This window comes from Rissa tridactyla, chromosome 3 (assembly GCF_028500815.1).
Source record: "Rissa tridactyla isolate bRisTri1 chromosome 3, bRisTri1.patW.cur.20221130, whole genome shotgun sequence".
NCBI classification, from domain to species: Eukaryota; Metazoa; Chordata; class Aves; order Charadriiformes; family Laridae; genus Rissa; species Rissa tridactyla.
In genome coordinates this window covers 95886548-95906562 of record NC_071468.1, presented here as the reverse complement: position 1 = coordinate 95906562, position 20015 = coordinate 95886548, and positions in this window count along the sequence as shown.

Genomic DNA, 20015 nt, shown 5'->3' with positions numbered 1-20015 from the left:
AGTGACTGTGTCTGTTTAGCAGGGAAGTACTTCCAGACTGCACCATGTTTCTGAGAGGTCATTAAAGATGGAATCACAGCAAGAAGCTGAGAGTCCCTAGCTCACATGAAGTCCAAGAGACTCAGAAAGAAGCGGCTAGCAGCCAGCTAGTTTTCTTCCTAAGGACCAGCGGGAGCTGCAGAGACTTTTCTGAAACCTAGAATGCTCCTTATTTGACTGAGAAAAGGACCTGCAAGGGTGCAGAAGAGCTGTTTATAGACCTGCTCTGTTTCCTATCTGTCACTATTTAAAATTTAAAAATTCAATGTATTTTTTTTTAAATCCTTTTGGTCTTTTAGTCATATTTGTGCATGTTATATCTTCTTTCAATATAACTTCCAGGAAAAGACACTGTACATGCCTGAACTGATGAATGTACATCTAGGAAACTTTCCTTATAAGAGGTTTGTAGGAAATAAAAACACTAACAGGATGATTAACATATTTTCTCTTCTACAAACCACATAGATTAAGATCCTTAAGACCTCTTACCAGAAAGCATATTTTCTAATTTCTCTGTGATCTGATGGCTATATCTTAAGCTCCTCCAATGTATCAACATACAACACACATTATACACACTTGACCTGGACAGAAACTGGTCATACTTACAGAAGTACAGAAGTAATTTTAATTTCTTACTGCAATTAATAGTGTCCATAAGGATTAAACAACTGGTCTTGGCCATAATACTGAATAAGGAGCACATGTTTAGCTGGTTGACTTCAAAGACCGCCAAGTTCTTTTCAGAGTCTATAACTCACTGGTAAATCTGTGAGTACACAGTTAGGTACTACACGTTCTCCAATTATGTTCTGCATTCTTTTTCTTAGGTTATGGCTTTCTATTCGGCTGAAATTCATTTTGCTTCCTTCAATTCATGTAAACAAGCAATCCATATATTTGTGTATCAGAGCTAAAAAAAAAAGGAAAAAAAATAATTGTATTCTGAGGGAAAGTTAATTTCTGCCTGGGAGAAGAACTCTAAATAAAAGTTTAGCTAGTTTTACATTGTTTTTATTTTTCCAAAATAGTTTGACACAATTTCCAGTTTGTTTCTCCAGATATGCTACCACATTATCTTCTGTACCACATTAAAATAATGAATATCCCACAAAATCTGAAAAATAATTAAAAGGAAATAATTCACCAACACAGTTGTAACATATAAGTGTTCTCACTACACTCTTAATTTTCTGTTACACCCTCTTTTATGAATCTTCATAGAAAGCGTAAAACACGTGTAGTTGATCTCTTTCTAATGCTAAAGCCACCATATAAAACTTATTTTCTTAAAAAAACCACTATACATGAAAGGTGGTGTTGGGTCCAGGCAGTCATGTAACTTAACTACAAAATTTGGTAGAACTATCTGGTGTGCACTGTTTAGTGTGACATCTACTTTTCTCAACTACAAAGTACCTGTGTGTAAAAAAAACCACCAAACCAACCAACGAAACAAAACAAAACAACTAAGCAATATCACAAAGTCTATTTAGGACTTTCAAATAGCCATTTGAAATTCTTAAAAATGGCTTTTATGTCCCTCAGCAAGAGAACAAGCTCCAGATCACTTAAATTGACTTTAACAATAAGATGTGTCTAAATGTAAAGGCTATTCCAAGAAGGGAAATTTCACTCCCACCCTTTTAACCCACCTCACAGACTTCACTGCCAGATTTCACAACTATCCCACAATGGGTCCGTCTGCTTTGTGAAAAAGGCAGTGTCAAGACTAAGTGATTCACTGTGAAACAACGTTGCAAATATACAGCTTCCATTTCTCAAAGGAATATTTTCTCATTTATTTAGCTGACATGAAAGAGAAAAGGTTTAAGCCAGTTGTAAGCTTTTTAGAAACTTTTTTCTATATGTCCAGGAATTTTCTTATGGTTTGTATTTAGATAAATATAGCGCGCCCTGATATTATTCCAATTCCCATTCTGTGCCTTACACAAATCAGAAAATTTCAATTGATTTTAGTAGACTAGTATCAGTTAAAACCAGGGACAAATTTTCTCTGTTTTGTTTAACAATTGCTTCCTTAGAGTCTAAAATGCCACTATCCTCTCTTTAGGCCTGTCTCTAGGGGTTTTTTTCAGTGGAATAACTTTGGATTCATACTCAGCAATTATCCAAACTAATTCTTCACTTTTTTAAAGGTTTTCAGAAGGAAACTGATCCTATAAATAGATAACCAACGAAAAGTCAATTGTTTCATATATTCCATCCATTTTTATATTTAGCAATACCACCAAGGGGGATCTCAATGGGGTTTGTAATGACTTGAAGCCACATGCTGAGTTTGTTACTCATGCAGCTTTGATTCTTTTGCTGTCTTACTGCATTGACTTCCACGAGGCACAGAAGAAAATTAAGTTTTGTTCATTTTTTAAAGTTGTCTCCAAATGCACTTAGAGTTAATCATATTTTTAATATATATTTTAATTGTGAAGCTGTGTATGCATGATGTTCTTGATTCTCTGCTCTCTGTAGTGCAGGAGAGTAAAAATTATCTTTTTCAAAGACAGAAATGCAGTTTATACAGGCGCATGTTGTTGCTCATTGTTTCTTTTATGAACAAAATTTTATTCTTAGATATTATGTATCCTGGGTGTTATAAAAAAATCATACTTGATATCTTAATAAATGGTCATTTTTCAACTTAATTTTTATCACTATAATACTATATAATATCTATATAATCTACATAATCACTATATAATATCAATATAATATAAGTGAAAACTTCTGTTTGTATTAATACATTTCTGTCCACTGTTTTGCCATTTCTCAATATTTTTCAAAACAGATATGTGTATTTTTTCTCCCATTGTAATACAGGTACAGTCAGTTACATAGAATACAGCCCTAGAATATGTACAGTATTTATGTCTTAGTATTGCTTGTGGCAACTAACCTCAGTCAACGTGAAGTATTTTCTGTTGCTAAAACAGTGTGAAAAAGCATGATATAAAAAATGAGATAACTATGATAAAATAATTTCTTCCTTATCAAATCCCTCTCTGACTGTGTTATTATTGATAAGAAATTATGGTGATCACAGCTATCCTGTCGGTGTGGGAGTGGGGAACAGTTAACATCCCTTGATATCCAGCCAGAAGTCTGATTCTGGATTTGTCCTAAGGCCTACTGTCAAATGACGTAGAGAGAAATACAGTCTTTCACTTACATATCACTAATTTATTGCTATTATTTGCTTATTTATGTAAAGCCTTATGTTTGACTATATTTATTGACACACTGAGAGACTTCTGAGGCCATTTTTGGTTTTGATTTTTTTTCCTCTGGAAAAAGAAACAAGTTTCTGCCCCTTTCTAACACACATCTATCATGGAACCTTGAGATTTGCTTATTACGACCACTTTTCAATTTGAATTTCATTACAATATATACTATTTTTAAATTGTAGCCTGACTGCTACATGACACAGAAGTTCTTGTCTGTCATAGCTGGATTCAGGGTGCCTTATTCACCTTGCATAACTCTCATATACAATATGAAGCTGTTCTCATCAAGGAACATGCAGCCTTTGGTGGGTCATCTTGTCCTCCTGAAAGGAGCAATGAAATTCTCCACAAAGCAGACAGAATGTAGAATGCAATGAGGCTCCATGGAGCCCCTCAGTAACATCAAGTCTACCTCCATTCTGCCTGTGTCTCACCCCTGACTGTATAGGCAAGCATTAAGAAGTATTACATGTCTTGAGAAAGCCTCTGTGATTGCTTATGTTAATATAAAAACAGCAGATCAAATTGTAGTTATTTAAACAGTATAGCAAGTTGTAGTGACAGCATATATCAAACAATTATGGGACAATGTCCAATAAGTTTTATTGATTTTATTGTGCAAAATCAACATAATATCAAAGCAATCAATGCATAACAAACTAATAAGAAATGGCAGAAAAATAATATAATTAATATAATATAATATAATATAATATAATATAATATAATATAATATAGTAATGTAAGAAAAATGTGTCAGGACCAGGCATCATAAAAATGTAAATACTGGAAAAAGTTTTGGGTTTTTTTTTACCTTTTTGATTTTTTTCTGTACAGTCATCAACCCACAAGATTGTTTCCCAGTCAACTCACTGTTTTACTTAATGACATTCTTACAAACTTGTCCAAGGCTTATGTTGTGGTTTAACCCCAGCCGACAACATAGCACCACACAGCCGCTCACTCACTCCCACCCAGTGGGCTGAGGGAGAGAACTGGAAAAGTAAAAGTGAGAAAACCCACGGGTTGAGATAGAGACAGTTTAATAGGTGAAGCAAAAGACACACACATAAGCAAAGCAAAACAATGAATGAATTCACTATGTCCCATCAGCAGGCAGGTGTTCAGCCATCTCCAGGAAAGCAGGGCTCCACCATGCATAACGGTTACTTGGGAAGACAAGTGCCATAACTCTGAACGTCGCCACCCCCTGCCCCGCCCTGCCCCCGCCTTCCTTCTTCTTCCCTCAGCTTTTATTGCTGGGCATGACATTGTACGGTATGGAATATCTCTTTGGTCAGGTGGGTTCAGCTGTCTGCTCCCAACTTCTTGTGCAACCCCAGCCTGCTCATTGGCAGGGTGGTGTGAGAAGCAGAAAAGGCCTTGACTCTGTAAGTATGGCTCAACAATAATGAAAACATTCCTGTATTATCTTTCAGCACACATCCAAAACACGGTTCCATACAAGCTACTATGAAAAAAAATAACTCTATCCTAGTCAAAACCAGCACACCTTTCCAGAATTAGCAGTGTTCTATTATCCACCATTCTCCAATAAATAAATAATATTGCTAATTGGGCTAGGTGAGAATTGTAAATAATTAAATTAAAGACCATTTTATCATTTATCACCATCAGAAAGTTTGAACAAAACATTTCCATTTCCATGGAAGATTATATGTAATAAGAGCTGTAGGGTTTCTATCCCATATTCTGCTGACTTTTGCTGTTTTTGAGAAATAGCTGAGAACTGCAGAGAAAACCTGTTTGCCTTTCTAAGGTTTGCATGTAAAGCTCCAAGCAATAATTGATTTGCTTGATAGCACATTGTTGTATGAAATATCATCTTGAGGTTCTGTTCTCCAAACTCAGCCTTCTACTGTTTGGAAATAAAGGTTAAATGTTCAGGCGGTTTCCCCTTCCCTTCCCTTCCCTTCCCTTCCCTTCCCTTCCCTTCCCTTCCCTTCCCTTCCCTTCCCTTCCCTTCCCTTCCCTTCCCTTCCCTTCCCTTCCCTTCCCTTCCCTTCCCTTCCCTTCCCTTCCCTTCCCTTTTTTCTTTTCCTTTTTCCTTTTCCTTTTCCCTTTTCCCTTTTCCTTTTCCATTTTTTCTTGTATTATGGCACAGTAACCATTTCACATATTACATCCAGTAGCACTGTTTTACAGCTCTGTTTGTAAGGGAATGTGTGAAGTACAGCAAGAAAGAAAAACAGTAATAGAAATCTTCTCTTCTGACACCAGTTGATTTATACGGAGTTGCACAGAAGTAAATCATCATGCAGCTCAGCCTCTTCTCATGATTAAATCAAGTAATATAGATTGACTGTAGTAATTAGAATACTCTAGGTTCATTTCAGATATTGAAGAAGGAAAAGTATCTGGGAAGACAACCATTAAGAGGTTGGGGAAGGAAACGATGCTTTTCTCAGCTCACTGTTAGCCATATCCAGAAATAAATATTTTATGAAAAACTTAAATATGAACCAGGATGGGACTGTGGAGGATGATGAGAAAGTTTGAATCAGTCGTGTGAGCTACGTCAGAAAAAGCATAAAATAATTTTGCGGATCAGATACAGATGAAAATCTGAATATAGTAGAAAGACAATATAACACTACTGTGAAACCAAAGAATAGAGAGGTATAGAGAGTTAAATATAACGGCAGATTAGAGACTAGTAGAGAAGCTTTAATAGAAGATAGTATCATCCTAACTGACAGGCATAGGTACTTCTGATGATATCATGAGATGTGGATAAGCTTAACTTTAAACACAGGTGAGATAAGCAGCATGGCAACTTCCATTCACATTTTGATGATGATAATAGAATATGATTATCATATCTTCAGATCTTAACAGGGAAAAAAGCTTGCTCAGTCCTCCCTGACTGAGTAGTCTGTCTTTTTAACCTGCTTCACTCTCAATGTATACAGACAAGAATGGAGTTTATATAAATTATCCAAATAAATCATCGTACATTTCTCCAGTTTATCTGTACAGGGAACTTTACAAAAAACCCTACAAAACACACAAACAAACAAAAATCCAAACCAAAACAGGAAATAAGTGTAGTGTCATAGAAGGAATTTTAAAAGAGTTCCTCAAATCTTTAAGACCTACCCTGACAATTCAATACAACTGGAACTGCAGTAAGATCTGCTGGAGAACCTCTTCTTCCGAAAACAGTGAAAATTTGTTCATGTAGGACTACTTGATAAGTGAGACATAAGATCTAGGGCTCTACAGCACTTTCTAACACTTTTTTTTTTTTTTTATAGGTAACAAGAAATAAATCTCATTTGTGACATGAGCAGAAATTCTGTGTATGATTTGCACATGCCTTGGAAAATCCTGATAGCCAGAATGATCCCCTTTCCAGTAACACTTTTTGTCCTTCTCCATCACTTGGTGATTAAAATATAACTATTGTTTCATATTTGAGCACGGGTTGGCTTTACACAGAGAAATATACCTTATCAATTATTACAAATCCACTTGGTGAAATTCACTATTCATCCACAAAACCAGACATGTTCTAAATCATAGATACCTTTTCTTGAAGAATACCATGTGATTTTTTTTTTGTTTCTGACAACAATTTATTGTGATCAGTGGCACAGAGTCCAGTTGGAGGCCTGTAACCAGTCCTGTTCCCTAGGGGTAGTTATTGGGTCCAGTCTTCTTCAACATATTCATCAATGAATGACGTGCATGAGGGGACAGAATGTACCCTCAGCAAGTTTGCTGATGATACAAAGCTGAGAGGAGGCTGACACATGAGAAGGCTGTTCCACCATACAGCAAGACCTGAACAGGCTAGAGAGTTGGTCGGAGAGGAACCTAATGAAGCTCAACAAAGGCAAGTGTAGGGTCCTGCACCTAGGGAGGAATAACCCCATGCACTGGTACAAGTTAGGGGTTGACCTGCTGAAAAGCACCTCTGTGGAGAAGGACCTGGTGGACAACTTGACCATGAAGCAGCAACGTGCCCCTGTGGCCAAGAAGGACAATGGTCTCCTGGGGTGCATTAAAAAGATTGTGGTCAGCAGGTCAAGGAAGGTTATCCTCCCCCTCTGTCCTAGTGAAGCCACATCTGGAGTACTGCATCCAGTTCTGGGATCCCCAGTTCAAGAGACACAAGGAGAGAGAGTGCAGCAGAGGCCTCCAAAGAAGATTAAGGGACTGGAACACCTCTCTTATGAGGAAAGGCTGAGAAACCTGTGTCTGTTTAGCCTGAAGTGAAGACTGAGAGAGGATCTTATCAGTGCTTATAAATATCTAAAAGGAGGGTGTCAAGAGTATGAGGCCAGACTCTTTTCAGTGGTGCCCAGTAACAGGACGAGGGGTAACAGGCACAAACTGGAACACAACAAGTTCCATCTGAACATGAGAAAAAACTTCTTTACCTTGAGGGTGACAGAGCACTGGAACAGGCTGCCCAGAGAGGTTGTGGAATCTCTTTCTCTGGAGATATTCAAAACCTGTCTGAACATGATCCCATGCAACCTGCTCTAGGAGAACCTGCTTTAGAGGTCCCTTCCAGCCCCTACCATTCTGTGCTTCTGTGATTCTGTAACTCTGGAACTAGACAGAATTTCATATTGAGGTCCCTACCTGCAGGGGTTAAGAATCTTTTGCATCGTCCCAACTAATATCTGATGGGTAGACTAGCTTTAGATCTAAGTGGGCAATCACCTACTTGTTTTTCTTAGTACCTTATAAATCTATATGTATATCAGTATTAAGATGTCTTTTTTTTTTTTTAATGACTTATAAAGTCAAAGCTATTTCTTGCATACAATATTTCTGGTTGCTTTGTTTCACTGAATGACTTAGAGAATAAACATTGTCCATAAAGTTATTTTAAAATCTTTTTAAAATGTTTTTTGTTTGTTTCGCTCGTAATAATTCCTCAAACTCTTGGTTCCTGGCTCAGGTCAGAGGGTCAGCAGTCTGCATACCAAATAGGGATGTTATTCTTCTTGCCATACAGACACAACATCCTAGCAGTCCAGATCTATCAAATCTGTATTGTAATAACAGTCTATAGAGATGGCACAATATATTATCCCATCCTTCAAACTCTTAGAAGTTGTTCTCTTAAAGGAGGTTTTCTTCCAGTACTTGAGAAGATCTAATATTTGAGTCTAGTTGGAATTATAAGGGTGCACAAATCATTAAGTGGGTAATTTTTGTTCTGGATGGTTCTGGCTGTTCATACTGGCAAATCAAATGTCTTTAGGTTATAGAAACATACAGGTCTGGCCATTGAGCTCTGAACCAATTGGCATCGAGACAGCTCAGGGAAGAAAAAACTTCCTGCAACAGAAAGAAAGAATTGGACCTAAGTGAGTGAAGGCACAGAGAGGATATATTCTCAGAAATGTGGGCAGCAACACTTTGCTGAAATTAGATGACTAGATTTTTGACAAAAGTCAAGGAAGTTATGATGCAAAAGGCCTGCAGCATACCAGAGAAGGTTCTCATTATGAATTAGGATAAGTACATGATAAGGGTGCTGAAAAAGTCAGCCCTTCAAAAATTTTATATCAGTTTTGATTGAGCAGAAAGCTTTTGCCCATTTTGCTTTTGCATCAGTGCTTTGATCAAATAGCCTGGTGCCATGACTGAATAAATTCCAAAGTGAACTTAACAGCACATGGGACTACAACCTTACTGTAAACAATACAAAAGCCACTCATTTTTGCAGCTTCCTATAATATTGATTTCTGACCAGTTAACACCTTAATTTCATTTCCAATAACCTATGAAATCATATTGTATGCCGCATAGGTTTTATGCACATATATTTTAGCTTCATATTTATTTATCCCTTATCTACTTTAAAGAAAAATAATCCAACTAATACAGTACAATTTCTCTAAACTCTCATTATTAAGCATGTGTATAAGGCTTAAAATGCCAGTTTTATTTTAGTTTTCACTTATCAGGACTGATCTCATGGACTGGGTCAAATAAAGGTATAATGCAATTTAATTGGAGAAAAGACTTCTTCACACCTTCTGTGACCTCAGATTAAGTTGATTTTATTGCACTCATTAAAACCTGAGTATAAATTCAGTTAAGATTATGAAGTTATTGAAAATCTGGGATGAATATGGATGCACCTAAACCCATGTTTTATTCTGAAATACCTGGGAGGAACAGAAGATTAGGGTTTGAGTTTTTCTTCCATTTCTTCAATTTTGTTTTCCCTCTGTATAGTGATCAAAACACAGCGGTCCTAGGAAGAGTTGTTATACATGTTGGAACACAGCCCTTCTGAAAAACTCAGCAGGGATTTAGAGAAGGAAAACACCAAGAATCACTTTCTTCCCACCCTTTGTAACCTCAGCAGCCTTCCCCACATGCATCTTAGCAAGTCTTCAAAGTTGTCTAGTTCTTATTGGGAGCATAAGCCAGGTTCTGTGTAAAAACCTGTAATCTCATCCCAGTGACACTATTATAAACTGTTTTAGATGTTTTTCCGGTTGTTTCTGTCACACATTAATACATCTTCAGCCCCTCTTTAATTACCTGTGACTTCCCTATGACATCTGCAGAGCAATCCTTGATCTAGTCTTTATCTGTCACTCTAAGAAAGGATAGGGATCCACCCTGCTACCCTGGAAAGCCTACCAAAGCAGCACCCTGAAGGAAGTAGTTCCTTTCATCTCCTGCTTAAACAAGACAAAAATTAAATGAAAAATTACTTAAATACAGAAAATCTGACAATTGGAAAAGACTCATAAGGAAAGCAAAGGGAGCAGGAAGGAGAGATCTATAAAAAGCTTCAGGCAGACCCTAGAAGTCTGGCAAAGCTCCAATCCTCTGAAATAGAAAAATCGATTAGATACACCAAGCAGATACGATGCACCAGGGGAAAAGGGAAAAAAAAATCCTGTTCTACAGAGAGATGGAGACAGAGGCAGAGACAGAGAAAAGTAAATATGCACCCACACCTTTCTCATCAGAAGCAGTTTGAGGCAAATCCACACTAATCACTCCAAAAAACACAATCACACCTTTGTGGACTTCTGTGTGAGTCTCAATAAATTAATGGCTCAAGATTTCACACCCTGAAATGAAGGCATTCCTGGCAGCCATCAAATGCCTATATTCTTGAATCTACAAAAAGAAAAGCTAAACTTTATTTGTGGAGGAGGTGGTAATAAAGATAATTAGATCAGGGAGACAGAAAAATCACCCAGCTGGATAACTTGTCTACCATGCAGAATTCTCTTTAACTCTCTTCTCTACTCAGAAGCTGTACAGAGACACATTAGAGCCATTATCCCCTGGGACTTAGGCAATAACAGAAACTTGGACAGCAACTTAGATAGTAACAAAACTGTTGCTGACAATTGTTCAGTCAGATATCACAAAGAACTGAATGAAGAATTTTATATTAACACTTGACAGTGAATTTACCCCCCTTATACATATTTAGAACAGCTGCAAAGAAATGTTTTAACACTTAATATTCGATAAAGGGGCGAGAAATGGAATAGAAATGTGTAACCTTAGGAGGAGCTCAGGGATAGGGTGGTGTCTGCTTGTGGCTTTGGAAAGTAAATTATGACAGACTTGAAACATCTAATGCATCCTGAAACTCCTTGGGGTATAGTGAAAATTAATCTGTCACCCAGCATGCAAATCTGCATAGAGATGCCACCAGTTCTTTATTAGGACTCCCTATAGAAGAGACAAATGCAAAAATTAAGATGCAAACTCAGCATCTAATTTTCCTTAGCTACCTACAGTCTCCCATGGTGCTAAGGAGGTCAGATGTTCCTAAGAAGCATTCTTGTTGGGTGTCAAAGCTCTGCATCAGCAGCAAACCTACTGCACAAAGAATTGATGCAACTGTCTTCTTCATAGGGTTGTTTGATGTTCATGGTTTAGGCATTGCTAGTGCTACGTTCCCTCATGGGCCCATTGACTAGGCATGCTCTGAGGGAAGCTAACATATATTGACAACACTGAGTTAAGCACAAAATGCAAGTCACAGTCCATTTTATTCAAAAGCAGGGACAGACATCTTTGTGGTATAGGTCTTCCTGCCTTGTGAACAGAAGCAGTTTCTGAAATGGGTTTAGTAGGAGAGCAAGCTGCAACAAAAACCAGTCCAATTTTGTGGTATAAGCACTTTTTTTGAGAAGGAGATAGCGCATCTCATGCCCATGTTATGGATTCTATCTGTTTTTATCTAATAGCTTAAAATATAAAAACAGACACCAAAAAAGATTTTTTTAACTGGATAGCCTAAATTTTAGGTTTCTTTATCAAGGTTCCTTTTTCTGTCTGTGGTGGGTTGAGCTTGGCTGGCCTCCAGGTGCCCACCAAAGCCACTCTGTCACTACTTCTCCTCAACTGAACAGAGGGAGAGACAATATAACAAAAGGCTCATGGGTCAAAATAAGACCGGGGAGATCACTCATCAGTTACCATCACGGTCAAAACAGACTCGACATGGGGAAATTCATTTAATTTATTGCCAATTAAATAGAGTAGGATAATATGAAATAAAAACAAATCTTAAAACACCTTCCCCCCAACCCTCCTTTCTTCCTGGGCTCAACTTCACTCCCAGTTTCACTACATCCTGCCCTGGAGAGCAGGGGGACAAGAATGGGGATTGCGGTCAGTTCATCACACATTATTTCTACCGCTCTTTCCTCCTCATATTCTTCCACTGCTCCACACACACACCCAGTCCTCCATGAACCTCTGCAATGTGAGTCCTTCCCGCAGGCTGCTGTTCCTCATTAACTGCTCCAGCGTGGGTCCTTTCCATGGAGTACAGTCCTTCAGGAACAGACTGCTCCCCCACGGGGCCACAGGTCCCGCCAGAAGCCTGCTCCAGGCCTCTGCCTTCGCCTTTTTATCTGTTTCTGTTTCTTTCTTTCCAGTGTCCTAACACACAGCTTGCAACTGTTGATGAGAACTGTATTCAGTCTGGAGGAAAGTCAGGCATCCAGCTGAGGGCTGTGAGCTCTGTTACCAGTCCTGGAGACTTAATTAATAGTTTAGGTGAAAACTGGCATAGTGACATCTAAATATATGTGTATATTTGGCTCAAGGCATAGAGGCAAAGCAAGGTGTCTTGCTCCCTTTTTTAACTTCTGAAATTCAGTTTTTAATGTCTTAAGATAAAACAAAATGGTAACAGGACTGCACTTTGAACTCAATAGCGTATAGAAAAAAAATAGCAGGAAACATTTCAAGGAACACTCTATTCACCCTAACAGGCTACCTGATATTCCCAGTACTCCTCATTTGCCATTTGCACATTAATATCATTCTCAAGATGCACAAAAATACATATTTTTGGCAGCTTTGTGCACTTAACTGCTTTTTAAGTGGCTTCTAGTGTTAATGAATGTATGATTCTTAAGCATGGTGATAACTTTTAGCGTTTATTGTATATTTGGCATAATATTTTGCAACACTTTGCAAACAGTTAATTAATAATTAACCAAAATTAAATTCATCGTCTTAGAAGATGTAATACTGAATCAATTTTCTATTTCTTTTTCTTTGTTATGCCTGTATGGATATTTATAGCATTTATATTGTAATTTATTTGTATTTATTGTATTATAATTTATATTGTTTTTATTGTATTTATAATACAATAATGTGCAGTATTTGCACATTATGTGCATACACAACTATGTGCAGTGTTTGAATTAATTTAATTGGCATGTAAAATGTAAACCAAAGATCAGTAAATTAGCTCACTAAACACCTCCCAGGGTAAGGCCTGACTGGGGCATAATCCACTAAAACTTTTATCTTTCCACTTCTAATTTTTCCTCAATATCATATACTGTTTCTTTGTAGGGTTTTTTCCTTTTTTTTTTTTTTTCCTGCCCAAATCAATAGCTGAAGTGAACTTTTTTTGCAGGTAATTTGAGTTCACTTGCCAGCTGTGAATAAATATTTACTGTCTGCTGTACAGAAATAGGTATATCTACACCTGTCCATCTGTAGTTTTGTAGAATGAGTCCTTACTCATAAATGTGGCAGCTGGCTAGAGTAGCTAAGGTATGATTTTTTTATGACTGGCTAGGCAAGACAGAACATAAAACCTCCACATAAGTCACCAAGAGATTAGTTACTTCAGCTTCAGGCTGCAGCAACTTCTGTTACTAACTTTTGTCAGAATCTCTCCACTTTCCCTCTCTTTCCCACACACATACACACTTTATGTGGGAAGGAAAGCAGCATGCATTTTTTATATCTTTCAATCTTGAGCATTAAATTTAAGCGGTGAATACATGATTTGCAAGAGTGTTGAAGACATTTGTATTGTGCACTGTGATAGATGAGGGGATCAAAATATGGTTTTAATGAGCCATATTTTAGACCTTGTTCAAAGATGATTCACCAGAACTTCATAATTAAGTTAAATGTTTACAATGATACAACAGCACTGTTCATGAGGCATCATCCCAGTCTCTCTTCCATAGCCTTTTGCTTTATTGAAGACAAATTATATTACATTAAATTGCCATAAAAGGAAAAAAACAAAGCCATAATACCATTATCAATGCAAACATACACTTGAATTAAAGACGCTATTTACCCTTTAATAACCAGTATAAGGAAAAGTTTCAGGGAACAGAAGGCATTAAGTGGTGATTTGGAATTACACCGCTGAATTCTCATCAGAAAAAGTGAAGTTTCCTTTTGTGAAGTTTGCACTAGTAATTTGTCCTACACTGCTTTAGATTGAACGATGTGGAGAGTGGAAAATGACTTTTCTTTTACTGTTACCTGGTTCCTATTTAGGATCATCTCACACCCTTAAGTTTAATTGCTCCCTATACAAATTTAAAAGTTTGTTTCTAGGGAGGAATAAAATATTCTAGAGATTTTTTTAAGGAAGAATCTCCACAGAAAAGGAGCAAGCTAATCAGTTCATTTATAGCTTCTTTTTTATTATATTGGCAGATAGATTGAAAAGCTATACCAGCAAAAGCTTAGCAGTGGACTGATTTTAGTTAAGATGGAGTCCATGTTTTCCCTGCTTCCTACACCACTGAATAAATGGTCTAGCAGCGCCTAGAAATCTCTGCTTTTATTTCTTAACAGAATATTACTTCAGCTAAGATTTCAGCATTTTTTTCTACCTGCTGTATGATATAACACGTTATTACATGACAGCATTTTAAATAAAGCCATTGGAATTTATTAATAAGATTATTTTCTATGTATGTGCAAGAGAAACTACACAGATCCCGACAATACTTCACAAATCAGACATTAGGGCACTTATCTTCATTAACACTGTTTTTTTTCTCACCTTGTTGTCTTTTTGCACCCTTTTACACCTTCCTTCTAACTTTATTATTCTTTTCCTATTCATTGCATCACTTCCAACCAAAGCCACATATTTCTCAGATTTTCCTTTCTAAGGTCTCCTCGTCAACTTAAAAAGTAATACATCCCAGAATAAATATCATACTTCTCTTCAGTATTTTTTTCATTAGTAAACTTCTGCTGTTCTTGACAGCACTGCACCTTCTCTGTTAAGAAGAGCCTTCCAGCTGACTGGTCAACTCCAGTTTTTCCTCTCTCCTCCTCTTACGTCCCGGTCCGACTACATCGGGCCCAGGAGAGGTTCGCAATGATTCCAAGTGTGAAATTAAGACACAAACGAGGTCAGATGCTGCTCACTGCAGGTTTATTGTTATTCCCCAGCAAAAGTCACTAAGACAAGCGATAGAGTGAAGGCAGAAGTAGAGGAAAGGCAGAAAAGAGAAGAAGTATTACGGAACGTAGCAAGAGTATAGTCACCACCACAGGCCCGACGACGTCTCAGCAGTACTCCGGAAGTTCAGCAGCATCCCGTTGATCCATGGTTGCTGGTGGTGGGGGTCTCAGTCCCAATTCCCCCCAAAATTGGGACAGTGGAAACCACTGCTGCAGTTATAGTCCAGGTAGCCCAGGTTGGTCTGTAGCTTGACTAATCAGCGTGACGATGGCCTTTGCTGAGCTAATTGTCATTTTACATGGTTGCCCTATAAGCTTTTCCTGTCCCCTTGCTGTTTGGGCAGTGCTTGGCTTCAGCAATTTTGGAGTTAACAACACAGGCTCATAAATCAGTCTAAATAAATCAGCATACTTTTTAAATCCATTCACTGACTTCTCCTTCGCTACAGTCCATAATTTAAAGATTCCTTTGCTTGATTTCCAATGTGTAACTCTACTTCCTCCTGTCCAAGCCACTGTGCCCTTTTATCTTGCCTCTTGCGTGTTATTCACTCTCTAGGGAACATAGCGCTAATATTCTGGTAACAATTTTCTTCACCATATATGCCAAAATTGCATTCAATATGGAATGCAGATTTCTCATGCTGAACCCTAGATGCATTGCTGATCATGGCAGGATGAGTTGGTATTCTGCAGTGACACCTCCCCTTCTCACCCCAGAGGAGGTATTTATTTCTTTGTTTCAGTTCTCCATCTATAAAAGAGGGATTAAATTTGTCCTCTGTATCAATAAATATATACAGTTTAAATACATATATAGATCTATATGTACATAGCATAGATATACTAACATGTATAAATATCATAAAAGAGGTCATACAGATATATTAAAATTCAGTTAAAATCTTTCCTTAACGCTGCATCTGACCCATTTTTTGGTCGGTGTCATGGCAACAAAAAGATTTAATTCTATATTTCTGTATTTCGAAGTAGAAAATAGCAGCATATCATCCATTAATCTTTGGTTCTATAGAGGAGGATAGGATGTGTAAAATAAAAGAACCCCACTACAGATTTCACCGCCTTTTCCCTTGTTCTCTGTTTGGAAAAGATTGATTTATTAACTCTTGCCCCTCTATAGAAATATAACAATTAAATATTTATCAAGAATGCTTTTTAGAAAGAGAAACTCATCAACAAACTAGTAAATGGCCCTTTAGAGATCATTTGGATCACTCTGGATTAACCAATAGTTTATTAATTAAACCAGAGACGGAATCTAAGTCTGTCGTTCACATCCTAATTAACTGCTCTAATAGATTTTTGGACTGGGTTGGGTTAAAGGGACAAAGAAAGGAAGAGATCTGTTAATTATTTGGGAACTGTGCTTGCTCATGTCAGAGTCCTACCACAAAATCTGAAAGATCTCGTGTTCATTTCAATGTCTTCTGCTCTGTCTCTGTAGCGGAGTTCCTGTCATCTTACACTTCCCAAGGGTAACCTCAGTGCTAATGCATGCTTTAAACTTTTTCTGGTTCTTTTGTACTTCAAAATAGTATTTCTCCAAGGATATTTGAGGGAAGTGCCTGAAGAAGTTATTTTCCCTGAAATTTTCACATCAATATTTTATATAATTATTCTGACATTTGGCCTTCACAGTCTGGCTGCATAAAAGGACTGAAGTACAAATTTCTACTTCGTCCTGTTCTTAGTATCATCATAAATGAATGAGTTTAGTCACTGTATTCAAAAATTTAGATAATTAGTTACAATATCCAACAAAGTACAAAAGGGAAAGCGATAAAATATATCCAGTATGTTATTAGATGAGGGAAAACCTACCTGGAGTTACCGTCATATGACATGACCATTATACTCTCACTACTTTTCAGTTCTAGTATATCCACATAAATCACACTAACATCAACAGCTTCAAGAACAAACCTGAACTGCATTAAGAAAAAGGAGGTCTTGGATTTCCTAGGGGCATCATTTTCTTTTTAATACATCAGCTGTTTATAAAAAAATAAAAACAAAAAAGAAACGTGTCTAGATCTTTGCCTCTCTGCAATAACCAATTTCAGAGAATTAAAAATACCCATTTGCATTCATTGCTAGGCTAATCAACAATCCTTACTTCTTCTTTTGCCACTCTTCAACAACATCTTGCTCTAAGTCTACCTTGTAACTCACTCAAGCCTCTCTGGAGCTTGGAAGCACTTGTTTTCCAAGCAGTGTTCAAAAAACAAACAGGAAGAAAAGAAACAAACAAAAAAGAGAGAGAGAATGAGATTTATAATAGCCCCTGAGACCAAATTTGGAGACTGGAACTATAATCATGTCCACATGTGTTGTATTGTGTTGTATCATTAGAACATTCTGTGGTTTGTTTTGTTCAAGTTTTTAGACCGTGACTGCCTTCAACGAGGGTATATGTTTGTTTCTCAGTCATACGAAGCACAGAGCATGTTTTTGGTCCTCAAAAATGATAAGATATTTTATTGAAAAAATGAAAAGATATTTTAACCCTTCCGTTCTGGCATCATGATTTTTCATTTATAATCCACTCCTGATAAGAATGTCTGTATAAATGATAAATTTGCCTTAAGAACCCAACAATCAAGTGAAAATAACCACTTTTTATAGGTCTTCGTATTGGTCAAACTATCAGGAGTTGTGTTACTTTAATAACTGGATGACATTTAGAGCACAAGTTTACATTTGCAGTGAAATATGGTTGTGTAATATCTTTTCATCTGAACAACAGTAGCCTAATGGCTTCAGAATGCTTATCAAAAATCTGTCTGTGAGTGTTTCTACAATGTGCAATGTGTGTTGAACATTAGGCTGTGAAGCTTTTAAAAAAACATTTTTATTCCCTAGGTGAAGAAAAAGAAGAGGAAAAAAGGATAACACTTCTGTTATGCCCAGAAAGATTTGTGCTTTTGTAACTGAAAGAAAAAAGAAAGCAAAAAACCAGCTTTTGCATAAGGGAGTACTTTTTAAAATGGATTTTAAATTCACTTGAGTATATCTATGTCTGTTATTAAGTAAAATGTTACTGCAGTATACCGAATGAAACGGGATTTGTTTTACTTAATCTCTATTGGTGTATGGCCAGGGTTTTTTTGGGGTGGGCTGGGATTTTCTCCCCCATTCTGTTCTTTGTCTTCACTCTTGTCTGTCAGAGGGTGTCAGAATCCATTCTGATGACCTGTTTCCAGATGGTCCTCCGCTTGGCAGATTTGATATGCCACGTCACATAAAAAGCTCATAAAACTGAAGTGGCATTCACTCCATACAATGCTTTGATTATAAGCATACATACAGGGAATGGCACAGCATCTCACTGCCAAGCACTTAGTGCCCACTGGCTCCATCATCCAAGCTGAGCACAACACAGTTTAACATTTTAAGCCTTTTTGTCATACTTGTATCTACTTGGCTTTTTTTGAGTCTAAGAACAGATATGTGTAAATAAATGTTTGGCATAGGAAAAAAAAGTAAGAAAAAATATATTCAAAAGAAATATCCATTTAAGAAATATTATTTAAAACATAGAAACAATGAAATTTCAAATGTTATCTCAATTTTTATTTTTTTTTTTTTTAATCTTTATTGTAATTGATTATATCTACATACTCCAGTTCGGGCAGAACAGAATTCTGCGAGCTCTGATAAAGAACAGGGCTACTTTATTAAAGAACATCTTATTTTTACAGATGAAATTTGAATTAATATTTCAATGAACAGTATCAGTAAGATAGTTCTTCTTGTTGACTTTAGTTAAGCACTATCTGTATGTAGGTTGGCTACAGCAGCCTGTATTTAAGTAGTATAATTCACTACAGATATTTTTTAAAATGTAAGGCCATTTTTTATCTGCAAAAGATACATTCTGAATTACATTCTGCTATTGGAACAACAGCAGGTTTACCCTTTTGTAGATTTAACACAGTCAATGACATCTTTAATGGCCTTGTCAAAGCAAACAAGAATTAAAACAACAATGAAGAGTTGTCTTTCCCAGTGAATATAATACATGCATAAGTTTTAATCTACCTGTCTTTTTTTCTTGTTTTAGAGATCTGACATAGAAAGCAAGAAGTTTAAATGACATAGGAGGGTCCCTTCCAAGAAACAAATAGATTAGTAGCCTTAAAAACTTGGACACCTGCCTGCTTCTTTCTCTTTCTAGCCTCCACTTTAGGCCATGAGCAGGAGCTCTAAAAATAATGTCTCAATTTACTGCGTTTTTAGTGTTTCTGTCATTTTACCTTGGAAACAGACATAAATGCTTAATCTGAGGTGATGACCTACAGTTCCCCTGGAATCAGTAGAGAAATAGAAGTTCTCTTGAATACTATTCAGCTCCTAGAAAGTCACCCACATCTTTCTCTCTGCCTATGACTCTCTGACTACACGCATAGCAACTGGGTTTCTAACTGAGGTGTTTCAACAAGATTCCTAAAGTTAGAGGCAATAAATCCAAGTCATGGGACATGAAAGTTTAAGCGAGATTCTATCCTTCTTAATCTTATTGTACTGTGAAACAGTCTGAAGACGGAGAAAAATGGTCAGTGTCATTGAAATTATGTCTGGTTCATGTTTATGTAACTAAGAACTAGTTTATTTATTTAGCTATCTGTTTTGAGAGGACCTACAGGGGATGACTTCTGAGGTCAAAAATAATCAGTTGAGAAGTAGGGAAAACATGAAAGAGAGAAATTTAGACTCTCAGATTATTTCCAATTATGAATATTGTTATACTCACTTTTCCAGTCCCATGTTTTAAATTCATTTGTTTTCTCATCTATAAAAATATCAACGTTATTCACAGTAATTGACTACAGTTTTTTAGAAGTAGAAAAAATAAGAATTTTATGTATACCCAGTCCCTTTTTATACAGATGGATCCCAAAATATTAAGCATATATTGTTAAATTATTTTTGTTTATTTCTGTTATTAGTGCTGTTATGATCACTCTTTCTTTCTCCTTCAGA